We start from the raw sequence: 6,748 nt of genomic DNA, 5'->3' as shown, positions 1-6,748 counted from the left end.
GTGGTTAGCGTGAGCAGCTACAGAGCGAGAGGTCCTTGGTTCAAGTCTTCCCTCCAGTGAAAAATTTACTTTCTTTATTTTCGCAAAGTTATGATCTGTCCGTTCGTTCATTGACGTCTCTGTTCACTGTAATAAGTTTAGTGTCTGTGTTTTGCGACCGCACCACAAAACCGTGCGATTCGTAGACGAAAGGACGTGCTTCGCCAATGGGAACCGAAAACATTTGATCGCAAGGTCATAGGTCAAACGATTCCTCCACTGGAAAACACATCTGATATATTCTATACGACACTGGTGACGGCATGTGCGTCACATGACAGGAATATGTTGTCGACCCACCTAACTTGTACACTTGGCGAATGGGTAAAAAGATTCTTCTACCTTGCCCGATTTAGGTTTTCTTGTGGATGTGATAATCACTCCCAAAAAACTGATGAAAACAATAGTTTGTCACATAAAATGAAAGTAAAAAATTAAACTTTTCACTCGAGGGAAGACTTGAACCAAGGACCTCTCGTTCCGCAGCTGCTCACGCTAACCACAGGACCACGACGCTCCTGTGCTTCTGTTATCCTTGATGTTGCTTATCTTCCGCATGGACTACTCAGTTTATATATTTTGCTCATTTTTTCATAGTTCCACACAGCTTCTTCCAGTTTTCTCGATTGATGTGTGTTCAGTTTTTCCAGGCCTATCAGCTGTGCCAACTTATAACTAAATCTGAGGGGGGTGCGATGGCGAGGTTCCCTTGTTAGAACTACTTAAACCTAACTAACCAAAGGACATGAGATACATCCATGCCCGAGGCAGGATTCTAACCTGCGACCGTAGCTATGATATGAAACTTGACTGGCAGATTAAAACTGTGAGCCGGACCGAGAGTCGAACTGGCAGGCAAAGGTCCTGAGTTCGAGTCTCGCTCCGGCACACAGTTTTAATCTGCCAGGAAGTTTCAAGGCTAAATAGTTTTTACATAAAAAGTTCGGAGACATTACTTTTCGGCAGGTCGTTGTATACGCCTCCAAAATCCAACATTAGTGATGTGTCTTTCACTTTTTATAGCTCATGTCAGCTCTAAAGGGTAACCTCTGTGCTCCACAACTCTCCGTAACTTTTCCCTAATCACATTACCGAAAGCCTTCTCAAAATCACTAAAAGCAATGTGCGTCTGTTAAACTATGCTGTTCAACACGCCTAACATTAAAACTGCATCAGTTAACCCGGCGGCAGTTCTTCCACTAGTAAAAATCCTGCTCTAGTTTTCAGTCTTGTGTTTAAAATTCCTGCGTAAAATTTATATCCTCTGTGAAATAAGCTTATCCCTCTGCATTGGTCACATAATTTTTTCCCCCATTTCTATACAGGGTGAATCAGCTGCCCTTACCTATGGGTTTTATGCAACGTGCAACGCCTTCAAAAGCAACGCGCGATATTTTCATACTTTCTCACTCGCTATGCGCCAACTACAGGGTGAGAATTATCTAACTATATGAAATAAAATCGTCACAACTTCTGAACGGTTCGCTTTAGGACGATCAAGCTGCACGGTTGGTCACAGGGCATGGTGGGAATTATACTACTGGCCATTATAATTGCTACACCAAGACGAAATGCAGATGATAAACGGGTATTAATTGAACAAATATGTTGTACTAGAACTGACATGTGATTACATTTTCACGCAGTTTGGGTGTATAGATCCTGAGAAATCAGTACCCAGAACAACCACCTCTGGCCGTAATAACGGCCTTGATACGCCTGGGCATTGAGTCAAACAGAGCTCGGATGGCGTGTACAGGTACAGCTACCCATGCAGCCTCAACACGATACCACAGTTTATCAAGAGTAGTGACTGGCGTATTGTGACGAGCCAGTTGCTCGACCACCATTGACCAGACGTTTTCAATTGGTGAGAGATATGGAGAATGTGCTGTCCAGGGCAGCAGTCGAACATTTTCTGTATCCAGAAAGGCCCGTACAGGACCTGCAACATGTGGTCGTGCATTATCCTGCTGAAATGTAGGGTTTCACAGGGATCGAATGAAGGACAGAGCCACATCTGAAATGTAACGTCCACTGTTCAAAGTGCCGTCAATGCGAACAAGTGGTGACCGAAACGTGTAATCAATGGCACCCCATACCATCACGCCGGGTGATACGCCAGTATGGCGATGACGAATACACGCTTCCAATGTGCGTTCACCGCGATGTCGCCAAACACGGATGCGACCATCATGATGCTCTAAACACAACCTGGATTCATCCGAAAAAATGACGTTTTGTCATTCGTGCACCCAGGTTCGTCGTTGAGTACACCATCGCAGGCGCTCCTGTCTGTGATGCAGCGTCAAGGGTAACCGCAGCCGCGGTCTCCGAGCTGATAGTCCGTGCTGCTCCAAACGTCGTCGAACTGTTCGTGCAGATGGTTGTTGTCTTGCAAACGTCCCCATCTGTTGACTCATGGACCGAGACGTGGCTGCACGATCCGTTACAGCTATGCGGATAAGATGCCTGTCGACTGCTTGTGATACGAGGCCGTTGCAAAACTTTCCTTATTTCAGCACGTTGTAGGAGTCGCCACCGGAGCTAACCTTGTGTGAATGCTCTGAAAAGCTAATCATTTGCATGTCACAGCATCCTCTACCTGTCGGTTAAATCTCGCGTCTGTAGCACGTCATCTTCGTGGTGTAGCAATTTTAATGGCCAGTAGTGTAGCATACGCATCCGTACGCACCTTGTTGTTGTCGACCATTTGCACGTGAAAATGTATGAGCGTATAGCGATTCTGAAGGCCTTCTATGCGAGCAATAACAGCCCAACTGCGGCTCAAAGAAAATGTTGCGACGGACTTCAAGCTTAAGACAACGGGTGCAAGTGTGCTAATACTCAAGAATTTGATTCGAAAGTTTGACAGAACGGGTAGTGTTCGTGATGACAGTGTAGGCAATGTCGGTCGTCCGAAAAGGGTGAAAACGCCTGAAAGCATCGAAAAAACACGCCCAGATCTGTGTATGATGCACTGGTGACAGTGGTCCCTCTAGACATGTAATGCTCCAAAATGACGCCTTTTTCGTCCCAAAAGAGAGTCAGCATAACCTTCCCTGCTGATGGTTCTGTTCGAAACTTCTTTGGTTTTGGTGATGAGGAATGGCGCCATTCCTTGGTTCAAATGGCTCTGAGCACTAAACATCTCAGGTCATCAGTCTCCTAGAACTTACTACTTAAACCTAACTAACCTAAGGACGTCACACACATCCATGCCCGAGGCAGGATTCGAACCTGCGACTGTAGCGGTCGCGCGGTTCCAGACTGAAGCGTCTAGAACCGCTCGGCCACACCGGCCGGCGGCCCCATTCCTTGCTCGCTCTCTTCGTTTCCGGTTGCTGGAAGTGAACCCAGGTTTCGTCCCCAGTAACTATTCTTGCAAGGAAGTCCTCACCTTCTCGTTCTTCACAAGCATCAACACGTCGTTCTCTCATTTCAGGAGTCAGCTGGTGTGGCATCCATCTTGCATACACTTTGTGCAACTGGAGCACACCATGCACAATGCGGTGTGCTGACCCATGATTAATCTGTTAACATGCTGCTGTGTCATTCAGTGTCACTCGGCAGTTTTCCTTCACTATGGCTTCAACTGCTCCAATGTTCTGTGGAGTCACAACTCGTTGTGCCTGACCTGGACGAGGTCACACCATTTTCGAACTTCCTAGTCCATTCGTAGACTTGCTGCTGTGACAAACATGCATCACCGTACTGAACGTTCATTCGTCGATGAATTTCAATAGGTTTCACACCTTCACTACGCAAAAACCGAATAACAGAACGCTGTTCTTCCCTGGTGAAAGTCGCAAGTGGGGCGGCCATCTTTATACTGATACTGCGACGGTATGTGTACATCTGCACTATGCTGCCACCTACAGCCCGTTCTGCACGCTGTTTGTTGCACGCTTACCAACTTACAGAATAACGGCGCGAAATTTCGATTTGTTATTGCAAATTTAAGATTTTCATTTGACTCACCCTCGTATATTTAATTTCCTACAAGAAGGTTCGGTTCATTTTTTCCTTTAGGACTAATAATCTGTGCATGGTGAGCGAGAGAATATGAAAAATTGGATGTGGTATATGGAGCTTTTGCGGGTTGCATAAAACACTTAGAAGCGGCTGTCGAATCACCGCGGATATAGAAATTATTTTTGCTTGCGTAATTTAGAATAGGATATTTGCGGTGCACCATAGCCTCGTATATACCGGATGATCAAAAAGTATAAATCTGAAAACTTAAGAAACCACGAAATAGTGTAAGTAGAGAGATAAAAATTGACACACATGCTTGGAATGACATGGGGTTTATTAGAACAAAAAAAAAAAAAAGAACAAAGTTCACAAAATGACGCGTGAAAGATCTCTTCCTCGCGTCGTTTGGTGATGATCGTGTGCTCAGCCGCCACTTTCGTCATGCTTGGCCTCCCAGGTCCCCAGACCTCAGTCCGTGCGATTATTGGCTTTGGGGTTACCTGAAGTCGCAAGTGTATCGTGATCGACCGACATCTCTACGGATGCCGAAAGACAACATCCGACGCCAATGCCTCACCGTAACTCCGGACATGCTTTACAGTGTTGTTCACATTATTCCTCGACTACATCTATTGTTGAGGAATGATGGTGGACATATTGAGCATTTCCTGTTAGGAACATAATCTTTGCTTTGTCGTACTTTGTTATGCTAATTATTGCTATTATGATCAGATGAAGCGCCATGTGTCGGACATTTTTTTCACTTTTGTATTTTTTGGTTCTAAGAAAACCCCATGTCATTCCAAGCATGTGTGTCAATTTGTACCTCTCTATCTACATTATTCCGTGATTTATTCAGTTTTCAAATTTATACTGACTTTTTGATGACCCGGTATTTTCGTCGACTGTCCACGCCGTTCTGAAAATATGGAGACGTAGTGGAGCGTGGGCGTCGGACGTCGCCCTCCGTTTTGAACACAGGGCGGCCGAGTATTTTTTTATGTTTTATTTTTCTTCGTTTCTGTATAATCGCGTTTGCCGTAACTCGGTTACAGCTCGGCGCCGTGCAGCCTCTCCTACCTGGAGATAACTCGGTCATTCACTCCTCTGCTCGCACACACCAGATGCGGCGCAGCGTGCAGCCCTTTTCTGATCAAAGGGCCAGCCAACCGTTCATTCCATTACGGCCGCCTTCTTCTGCTTCGTAGTCGGTCGTCGCTGGCAGCCAATAGCGTGCGCCGGACGTTAGCCGCGTTAGCCGCGTTTCCGTACAGCTGACCAAAGTTCCTCTCCATCCGGGCGTCAGCAGGTGTTACACTGGCCGCGCATTCCCTGTCAGCGTACGTCTGCTCATGTGATAGACGTAAAAAATTTACTGAAATAATTTTTAAGGGAGTGACCCAATAAATGAAATGATAATTAAATGGGCACCCTAGCTGCAAACGGGCGTTGATGTACTTCATTGGGGACATGTTGAAAATGTTGCCCCGACCGGGACTCGAACCCGGGATCTCCTGCTTACATGGCAGACGCTCTATCCATCTGAGCCACCGAGGGCACAGAGGATATTGCGCCTGCAGGGACTTATCCCTTTCATGCCTCCCGTGAGACCCACATTCCCAACATGTCCACACCACTACATATACCTAATACACTCCTGGAAATTGAAATAAGAACACCGTGAATTCATTGTCCCAGGAAGGGGAAACTTTATTGACACATTCCTGGGGTCAGATACATCACATGATCACACTGACAGAACCACAGGCACATAGACACAGGCAACAGAGCATGCACAATGTCGGCACTAGTACACTGTATATCCACCTTTCGCAGCAATGCAGGCTGCTATTCTCCCATGGAGACGATCGTAGAGATGCTGGATGTAGTCCTGTGGAACGGCTTGCCATGCCATTTCCACCTGGCGCCTCAGTTGGACCAGCGTTCGTGCTGGACGTGCAGACCGCGTGAGACGACGCTTCATCCAGTCCCAAACATGCTCAATGGGGGACAGATCCGGAGATCTTGCTGGCCAGGGTAGTTGACTTACACCTTCTAGAGCACGTTGGGTGGCACGGGATACATGCGGACGTGCATTGTCCTGTTGGAACAGCAAGTTCCCTTGCCGGTCTAGGAATGGTAGAACGATGGGTTCGATGACGGTTTGGATGTACCGTGCACTATTCAGTGTCCCCTCGACGATCACCAGTGGTGTACGGCCAGTGTAGGAGATCGCTCCCCACACCATGATGCCGGGTGTTGGCCCTGTGTGCCTCGGTCGTATGCAGTCCTGATTGTGGCGCTCACCTGCACGGCGCCAAACACGCATACGACCATCATTGGCACCAAGGCAGAAGCGACTCTCATCGCTGAAGACGACACGTCTCCATTCGTCCCTCCATTCACGCCTGTCGCGACACCACTGGAGGCGGGCTGCACGATGTTGGGGCGTGAGCGGAAGACGGCCTAACGGTGTGCGGGACCGTAGCCCAGCTTCATGGAGACGGTTGCGAATGGTCCTCGCCGATACCCCAGGAGCAACAGTGTCCCTAATTTGCTGGGAAGTGGCGGTGCGGTCCCCTACGGCACTGCGTAGGATCCTACGGTCTTGGCGTGCATCCGTGCGTCGCTGCGGTCCGGTCCCAGGTCGACGGGCACGTGCACCTTCCGCCGACCACTGGCGACAACATCGATGTACTGTGGAGACCTCACGCCCCACGTGTTGAGCAAT

At 47.9% G+C, this 6,748-nt stretch overlaps 1 non-coding gene across 1 annotated transcript; it reads right to left on the bottom strand.

The window, feature by feature from the left end:
- Positions 1-5,500: 5,500 nt before the first annotated feature.
- Trnat-ugu (transfer RNA threonine (anticodon UGU)) lies at positions 5,501-5,575 on the bottom strand. The gene has a single exon. It is a non-coding gene; the product is annotated as a tRNA-Thr (tRNA).
- Positions 5,576-6,748: the final 1,173 nt, after the last annotated feature.

Source organism: Schistocerca nitens, chromosome 11, assembly GCF_023898315.1.
Source record: "Schistocerca nitens isolate TAMUIC-IGC-003100 chromosome 11, iqSchNite1.1, whole genome shotgun sequence".
Classification (NCBI taxonomy): Eukaryota; Metazoa; Arthropoda; class Insecta; order Orthoptera; family Acrididae; genus Schistocerca; species Schistocerca nitens.
The sequence above is the reverse complement of the archived record's forward strand: the minus strand, read 5'-3'. Positions and strand labels throughout refer to the sequence as shown.